We start from the raw sequence: 9,661 nt of genomic DNA on the forward strand, positions 1-9,661 counted from the left end.
AGACAACTTGGATTTCATTAAAATTTAAAACTTCTGCTCTGTGAAAGACACTATCAAGAGAATGAGAAGACAAGTCAGCCACAGACTAGAAGAAATTATTTGCAAAAGACGTATCTGGTAAAGGGCTTTTATTGAAGGTATACAAAGAACTCTTAAAAATCAACAATCAGAAAACAAAAGTACTCAAAAAATGGACAAAAGATCTGAACAGATACCTCACCAAAGAAGATATACAAATGCCAAATAAGCTTATGAGAAGATGCTCAACATCATATGTCACTCAGGAATTGCAAATTAAGACAACAAGAAGATACTACTATCCACCTATTAGAATGGTCAAGATCTGAATATTGAAAACACCAAATGCTGTCAAGGATAAGGAGCAACAGGAATTCTCATTCACTGTTGGTGAAAATGCAAAATAGTATAGCCACTTTGGAAGACATTTTGGCAATTTCTTACAAAGCAAAACATAGTCTTATCAGATGATTCAGCAATTGTGCTCCTAATGAGTTTCAACCCCGAAATGAGTTGAAAAGTTATACCTACACAAAAACCTCCACCCAAATTTGATAGCAGCTTTATTCATAATTGCCAAAAATCAGAAGCAACCAAGACATCACAGAAGAATAGATAACCTGTAATGCCTATATACAATGGAAAATTATTCAGCAAGCAATTTAAAAAAAGTAAAAGAATCTATCAAGCCACAAAAGGAAATAGAGGAACCTTAAATCCTTGCATAAGTACTAAGTGAAAGGAGGCAGTCTGCTAAGGCGATATACTTTATGATTCCAACTATATGACACTGTGGAAAAGGTAAAACTGTAGAGACAGTGAAAAGATCAGTGGTTTCTAGGAATTGGAGTGGGGGGCAAAGGGATGAATATGTAGAGTACAGGGGATTTTTAGGGCAGTACAGTTATTCAGTATGATGCTGTTATGATGGATACATGACATTATGCATTTGGAAAAACCAATAGACTTGTTCAACACGAAGAATGAACACCAATGTGAACTATGGATGTTAGTTAACAATAATGTGTAAATACTGATTCATCAGTTATAACAAATATACCAGATGAATGCAAGATATTAGTGATAGGAGAAGCTGTGAGGGAGAAGGGGGGTATATGGAAACTCTCTGTACTTTCTGCTTAATTTTTCTGTAAACCTAAACTTATTTTTTAAAAAAGTCTACTTAAAAAAATGTGCAAGACGAAAAATCATTCAGATCATGTGCTCTACTTCCAATTCATAAAATCTTGAAAACGTAATTTAGGCAGATCCTAATCTAGCTACTTGTTTCTGCCCTACCAAATGGCAACCAGGGATTAGCCCTTGCCATTGAAATTCTCATTGTTCTGGCATTTTCTTTCCATTGTCTTTGTATCATCTCATCAACTTACCTGGATCCACCACCTCATCCCTACACTCTTGTGTCTCTCTCTTTCTCTCTGTGTCTCCCTCTTCCCAAATTTATTCAATGATGACCAGAATGGTAGAGAAAATGGGAAGGAAGGAAGGAAGAACATTTAATCATGATTGCTGCTTCTCCCTTGCTTGCTTCCTTCTGTTTCCAATAAATACACATAGGCACACACACACATGCACATGCACACACAGCCCCTCCCCCAAGAGGCTTGCTTACAGGTGCCACTGTGGTAACCCCTTCAGTTCCTGTCACATTCCTTCAAATTTGTCATGTGTGACTTTTTGTGCCTGAAATTCCTGTCAGGAAAGAGGAATGATTTCCTCTTGAAAAAAGGAATCATTTCCTGGTATTATTTCCTTCCTCATTGTCTGGCTTTATTTTTTGCATATTCTTTTTGTTCTTTGACAGAAATAAGAATGCTTTAGTAGCCTTTTCAGAGTCCTCTCGCCAGAACATCAACAATAGGTGAGTTGATTTTCTGTCATCTGAGTGGGAAAACCATTTGGGAGCATTGGTGACAATACAGAATGTCCGTGATAGCCTGTCAGCTTCTATATATAACTTTTTTCTTTTTTGGATCAAGAAGGACCAGGTCAAAAGAGAGAGAACACTTACTATTTGTGTGTTCGTGAACTTTAGGGATTACTAGTCAAAATCCTTAGGGAACTATTAGAGTACCTGTGTATAACTTTCTGCTAGTGTGGGTCAAGGGAGAAAACACTATTTGGAAGCACAAAGGTAGTAGCGGTGGACAGGGAGTAGAGGAGCCCTCAGCAGAAACTAAAAGAGATAATAGACTTGAGATCTGTCCCTTACCCTCCAGAGCTCTGCCACAATGGGAGGCTGGTATCCCAAACCCAAACCAACCATCATACTGGAGGTAGCCCCTGCCTCAGGCAGACAGTTACTTAACCCTATCTGAGGAGAAGGAAAGACATCCATGAAACATGAAGAGTAAGGAGGTGGTGGAGGGAATTGAAATCAGAAAATTAGATGGGATAAGAGGGATTCCTACCTACAAACTATAGCTGAATTTGAAGTAAATGTAATCACAAAAGGCAATTACACATTGGGGTTAAGTTTAGTAGTAAAGAAATGTTTTTAAATCTTGATCCATTAAGGATTCTTTTACAGGCCCAAGAATTTTATTACCATCATATGAAGCCTCAATTCTAGGGAAAGATGAAATATTTTCCAAATAACCAAATTACATGTGAACTTACAGGGTTCAACCATTTTGTAAGTTATAGAGAAATTGTAGCTAATTTGAATGAGAAAAGTGAGTCTATGAAGTCACACAGTGTTTGATCATGTACATTTTAATCCTTTAGTTCTGATTGGAATAAATTGACATCAGTAACCACTGAGGAAGTCTCCAGCAAAAGGTGAGATTATAGATATATCTGTAAAGATACACACACAAAGTGAAGAGAGATTTCTATTTGGAAACAAGGAGAATGATAGCAGGGTGTCAGTGGATAACAATACAGAGTGTCTTTGACACTCTTTTGGAGTCATCTCACGGTAGCATCTGTAGGTAACTCTTTACCTTTTTGGACCCATTTGGATAAAAAAGGAACAAGTTATAAAAGGGATGCTTCTTCCCCTAAGTGTGTTTTGTCACCCTTAATTAGTAGCAGCCAAAACTCTTAAGAAACTATCAGATTGCCCACATGTGAGACTCTACTAGAGTGGACCAAGAGAGCACAGAATCTCATTTGGAGCAAGGAGACAAGGTAGCAGTGGACAGAGAACAGTGGAGCCCTCAACAGAAAAGAATGGAGCTAATAGAGCCTGGATGTGTCAATGACCCTCCAGAGTTTTGCCACGGTGTGAGGCTAGTGCCCATACTCACTGTCATATTGGAAGGAGCCCCCCGCCCCTACCTTAGCCTGCAGTTGCTTGACCCTGAGGGTCAGAAAAGATATCTATGATGGTGAAAGCAAGAAAGTGATGGAGGGGCTTAAGAATTGGGAATTAAACGTGAGAAGAGGGATGGGTACCTACAAACTGAAGTGGAATTTGAAATAAATTCTACCACAAAAGGCTGTTACACACTAGGATTAGGGTAATTGTAAAGAACTTTGCTTGTATCTTGATGCATTAATTATTTACAGGCTAAAATTTTCATTACTACCTTATATAAAGCCTCATTTCTAATAAAAACTAACATACTAGATTTAGTTATATATACATGAATTTTTTTTACAAGTGGATCAGAGTTTATTAAGTAGGGGGTGAAGAGGGTGTGTGGCACAAGTAGAAGTATGCGACACCCGAAGTGAACAGAATCTGAGATTCCTGAAAAAAAATCTGTCGATTACACAATTGGCCACTTGCTCCTCCATTGACACAGGGACTGGTCAGGGCAGATGAGGGAATAAATCCTGTGGCAGGACCAGTGGTTACTCCCAGGCTGGGAATAATCTCCACGGAGCTTTCAAGACCAAGCCAGGCTTGGGCAGAGACTTCATAGCTGATGAAGCTGGATCCAGCAAGGTGGCTGTGAGCGAGAAGCCCTGGGTGGCAATCTGGTTGTATATCATGAGCTGGCAGCACTGGCTCTGATCCCTAGGGAAGCAGTAGAGGTCATGGGTGAGGGCAGCCAGCGTGCCCAGGCAGCCTATGGGTACCATTGGGTTCTTGCAGGTCTTGAGAAGGAACTTTTCCTTGAAGCTTTCTGGAATGCTGTAGACACTGAGGCTAAAGCCCTCAACGACTAGATGCTGCGACAGTTCAAAGGGTGCCTCTGAAGTCATAAGGCTGGGAGCCCCCATGTCCCAGGCAACAGCAGTATGAGAAAACAGGGATGCTGAACTCCATCTCCTCTATATGTGAATTTGTAAAGATCAACCAGTTCATAAGCTGTAAAGTAATTACAGCTATTTGAATTAAAACAAACAAGTCTAAAATTAAAATGTGGTATCTGAATAGGTAACTTTTTAGTCCTTTAACACTGCTCTGAATGAATTAACATCAAAAAGCTATGAGGGGGCCACCCATGAAATTTGAGATATAAATGAATAAATAAAAATAAATATATATCTTTTTATATATACACATGTGTATTTATATAGTTATATCAACACAGACATACAAACACACATACACAAACATAAATACAATGAAAGAAAGAGAGATAAATTTCCAAATTCATTCTTAGGAGTATCCTTGACAGTACAGTGTCTTTGACACTGTTTCTAAATCTTCTTACCATAGCACCTTTAGGTAACTTTTTATCTTATTGGATTTGGTTGGATAAAAAAGGAACAGGTCATAAGAGGAATGCTTCTTCCTCCTGGTAACTACCACCCAAAAGTCTTAGAAAAATTTCAGAATGCTCCAAATAGGAGCATTCTGCCTTTGAGACTCTATAGATTGAGTGAAAGGGGGACAGAATCCAATTTAAGTCAAGGTGGAGGTAGCAGTGGACAAAGAGCAGAGGAGCCCTCATCACAAACAAAGGAGCTAATAGAGTGGGATCTGTCCCTCACCCTCCAGAGTTCTGCTGCCATGTGAGGCTGGTGTCCTAGACCCAAACCCACCCTAGTATAGAGGGAGTCCCCAACTCAGGCCTGCAGTCACTTAACCCTTTCTGAGGGCCAGGAAAAACAACCATGTTAGGTGAAAGTAAAGGTGAAGGAAGAACTTGAGAGGTAGGAAATTAGGTAGGAGAAGAGGGATGCACACCTGAGAACTGAAGTTGATTTTGAAATAAATTCCACCACAAAAGGCTGTTACACCATGGGTCAAGTTCAGTAGTAAAGAACTGTACTTAAATCTTGAGTCATTAACTTTTTTGGTAGGTCTAAAATATTCATTACAAACATATATAGTATCATTTCCAGGGAAAAGGAGATATTGGATTCCAAACAACTGATTTACATGTGAATTTTCTAAGAGTCAACCGGTTGATAAAATCAAGAGTAATTGTAGCTAATTTGAACTAAAAAAGTAAGTCTAGAAGTCGTGTGGTGCCTTACTATGTGTGTTTTTAATCCTTTAGCCCTGCACCAAGTGAACTGAGCACAGTATCTTCTGACAGCTTCTACGATGCCAAGTGAGCTATGACGAATAAATCTGTATATATGTGTCCGTATATGTGTAGACACACACACACACACACACATTCAGAGAAATTGATGTTTGGGATGTTCACTCTCAGGAACACCTGGGAATACAGAGTTCCCTTCATATATTTTTAAAGCCCTCTCATGGTAAGCTTCAATGTGTAATATTCTTTGTCTTGAAATTGAGATAGAAAAGATGCACAGGTCATAAGGGAAGTCTTTTTAATCCTAGAATTTGTCACCCTTGATTACTGTGTATGAAATTCTACTAGAGATGGCAAGGAAGGAGAGAAACTTATTTGGAGCAAGGAGGAGTTAGCAGTGGACAGGGAGCCAGAGGAGGCCTTAGCAGAGAAGATGGGAGCTAATAGACTGGGATCTGTCCCCCATCCTCCAGAGTTCTGCTGCCGTGTGAGGCTGGTGTCTCAGACCCAAACCCACCCTAGTATAGAGAGAGTCCCTGACTCTGGCCTGCAGTGACTTGACCCTATCTGAGGGCCAGGAAAGACAGCCATGATCGAGGACAGTCAGGTGTGAAGGAGGGACTTGAGAAGCAGGAAATTAGGTAGCGGAAGACAGAAGCACACCTGCAAATTGAAGTTGATTTTGAACTAAATTCCACCACAAAAGGCTGTTACACCATGGGTCAAGTTCAGTAGTAAAGAACTGTACTTAAATCTTGAGTCATTAACTTTTTTGGTGGGTCTAAAATATTCATTACAAACATATATAGTATCATTTCCAGGGAAAAGGAGATATTGGATTCCAAACAACTGATTTACATGTGAATTTTCTAAGAGTCAACCGGTTGATAAAATCAAGAGTAATTGTAGCTAATTTGAACTAAAAAAGTAAGTCTAGAAGTCGTGTGGTGCCTTACTATGTGTGTTTTTAATCCTTTAGCCCTGCGCCAAGTGAACTGACCACAGTATCTTCTGAAACCTTCTACGATGCCAAGTGAGCTATGACGAATAAATCCGTATATATGTGTCCGTATATGTGTACACACACACACACACACACACACACACATTCAGAGAAATTGATGTTTGGGATGTTCACTCTCAGGAGCACCTGGGAATACAGAGTTCCCTTCATATATTTTTAAAGCCCTCTCATGGTAAGCTTCAACGTGTAATATTCTTTGTCTTGAAATTGAGATAGAAAAGACGCACAGGTCATAAGGGAAGTCTTTTTAATCCTAGAATTTGTCACCCTTGATTACTGTGCATGAAATTCTACTAGAGATGGCAAGGAAGGAGAGAAACTTATTTGGAGCAAGGAGGAGTTAGCAGTGGACAGGGAGCCAGAGGAGGCCTTAGCAGAGAAGATGGGAGCTAATAGACTGGGATCTGTCCCCCATCCTCCAGAGTTCTGCTGCCGTGTGAGGCTGGTGTCTCAGACCCAAACCCACCCTAGTATAGAGAGAGTCCCTGACTCTGGCCTGCAGTGACTTGACCCTATCTGAGGGCCAGGAAAGACAGCCATGATCGAGGACAGTCAAGGGTGAAGGAGGGACTTGAGAAGCAGGAAATTAGGTAGGGGAAGAGGGATGCACACATGCAAATTGAAGTCAATTTTGAAATAAATTCCACCACAAAAGGCTGTTACACCATGCGTCAAGTTCAGTAGTAAAGAACTGTACTTAAATCTTGAGTCATTAACTTTTTTGGTGGGTCTAAAATATTCATTACAAACATATATAGTATCATTTCCAGGGAAAAGGAGATATTGGATTCCAAACAACTGATTTACATGTGAATTTTCTAAGAGTCAACCGGTTGATAAAATCAAGAGTAATTGTAGCTAATTTGAACTAAAAAAGTAAGTCTAGAAGTCGTGTGGTGCCTTACTATGTGTGTTTTTAATCCTTTAGCCCTGCGCCAAGTGAACTGACCACAGTATCTTCTGAAACCTTCTTCGATGCCAAGTGAGCTATGACGAATAAATCCGTATATATGTGTCCGTATATGTGTATACACACACACACACACACACACACACATTCAGAGAAATTGATGTTTGGGATGTTCACTCTCAGGAGCACCTGGGAATACAGAGTTCCCTTCATATATTTTTAAAGCCCTCTCATGGTAAGCTTCAACGTGTAATATTCTTTGTCTTGAAATTGAGATAGAAAAGATGCACAGGTCATAAGGGAAGTCTTTTTAATCCTAGAATTTGTCACCCTTGATTACTGTGTATGAAATTCTACTAGAGATGGCAAGGAAGGAGAGAAACTTATTTGGAGCAAGGAGGAGTTAGCAGTGGACAGGGAGCCAGAGGAGGCCTTAGCAGAGAAGATGGGAGCTAATAGACTGGGATCTGTCCCCCATCCTCCAGAGTTCTGCTGCCGTGTGAGGCTGGTGTCCCAGACCCAAACCCACCCTAGTATAGAGGGAGTCCCTGACTCTGGCCTGCAGTGACTTGACCCTATCTGAGGGCCAGGAAAGACAGCCATGATCGAGGACAGTCAAGGGTGAAGGAGGGACTTGAGAAGCAGGAAATTAGGTAGCGGAAGACAGAAGCACACCTGCAAATTGAAGTCGTTTTTGAAATAACTTCCACCACAAAAGGCTGTTACACCATGGGTCAAGTTCAGTAGTAAAGAACTGTACTTAAATCTCGAATCATTAACTTTTTTGGTAGGTCTAAAATATTTGTTACAAACATATATAGCATTATATCTAGGGAAAAGGAGATATTGCATTCCAGATAACTGATTACATGTGAATTTTCTGAGTAAACCAGTTAATGAGGTCAAGAGTAATTGTAACTAATTTGAACCAAAAAAGTAAGTCTGGAAGTCACGTGGTACCTTACTATGTGTGTTTTTAATCCTTTCACACTGTCCTGAGTAAATTGACAACAGAAACCGCTGATGAAACCTCTGATGAAATGTGAGATAGAAAGATAGATATATATAAACAGAAATATATATATATATATAAATACAGAGAGGGAGATGTATTGAGATTTGGGGGGTTTGTTTTCAGCAGCATGCATGACATTACAGAGTGTCCTTGACACTAGTTGGATAAAAGAGAAATAGGTCGTAAGAGGGTTGCTTCTTACCCCTTTTTTCACCCTTATTAGCAGCAAAAACCCTTAGAATGCTGTCAGATTGCCCATCTATAAGACTCTGCTAAAGTGGTCCCAGAGAGCAGGAAAACCTATTTGAAGCAAGGAGAAGTAATTCTGAAGGGGTTCAGGAGTAAAGAAATGTACGTGAACTTGATTCACTAAGTTGTTTTTCCTAGGACTCAGATCTTCATTACAAATATATAAAGTCTCATTTCTAGGGAAAAATTAAATATCAGTTTCAAGTAACTGATTAAAGTATTATTTTTTAGGACAAGTAGATTACAAGTTATTGAAAAATTGTAGCTAATTCTCATTTAAAAATAAGTCTAGAGAAACATGTAACGTCTTACTATGTGCATTTCTAATCCTTTAGCTGTGACTCAAATGAGTCGAAAACCATAACCCATGTTAGACCCATGCCTGAAAGGTGAGATGTAAATACATATATAGAAAGAGATGGGGGGATATTGACACTTGTGAAATCTGATTATTTATTGAATGGAGTCCTTATCTCAGGAAGTTATTTGAATCCTGTCCAAGGAGGAGAAAAGATATCCATGATATGTGACAAGTAGAAGGTGGTAGAGGGACCCAGGTTCCAAATAACTAATTAACTTATAGTTTTTTAGAGTTCTATCAGTTTATGAATTGTAGAGCAATTGTACCTGATTTCAACCAAAACAGTAAGTATACAAAGTTACTTGGTTCTGACAATGTACATTTTCCATCTTTCACACTGGCCTGAATAAATTGATATCAGAAGTCTGTGATGGCTTTGATATGTCTTACCTGTCAATGAAGGTTCCATCCAGCAATACCGATGTCATTTGTTTGAGTCAGTGCTATATATATCCATCTTGAGAGAGAGAGAAAAAGAGAGTGAGAAAGACAGACAGACAGAGATAGAAAGAGAGAGAGAAAGAGAAACAGCTATTTGCAAAATTCAGTCTTGGAAGTGTCTATGGAAATACAGTGTTTTCTGGAGAATAATTCTAAAATTATTTCTAAAAAATTAGGTCTTCCAGTGAGCCAAATCATGTTTCCTCTGTCTTTTAGATTCAAAGGATTCTTT

The 9,661-nt window shown here is 39.3% G+C and overlaps 1 pseudogene; it reads right to left on the reverse strand.

Annotated features, from left to right (window-relative positions):
• Positions 1–3,840: 3,840 nt before the first annotated feature.
• Positions 3,841–4,212, reverse strand: LOC139043685 (HIG1 domain family member 2A pseudogene; annotated as a pseudogene).
• Between the last annotated feature and the right edge of the window lie 5,449 nt (positions 4,213–9,661).

The sequence above is a fragment of the Equus asinus genome, unplaced genomic scaffold (genome assembly GCF_041296235.1).
Source record: "Equus asinus isolate D_3611 breed Donkey unplaced genomic scaffold, EquAss-T2T_v2 contig_316, whole genome shotgun sequence".
Taxonomy (NCBI): Eukaryota; Metazoa; Chordata; class Mammalia; order Perissodactyla; family Equidae; genus Equus; species Equus asinus.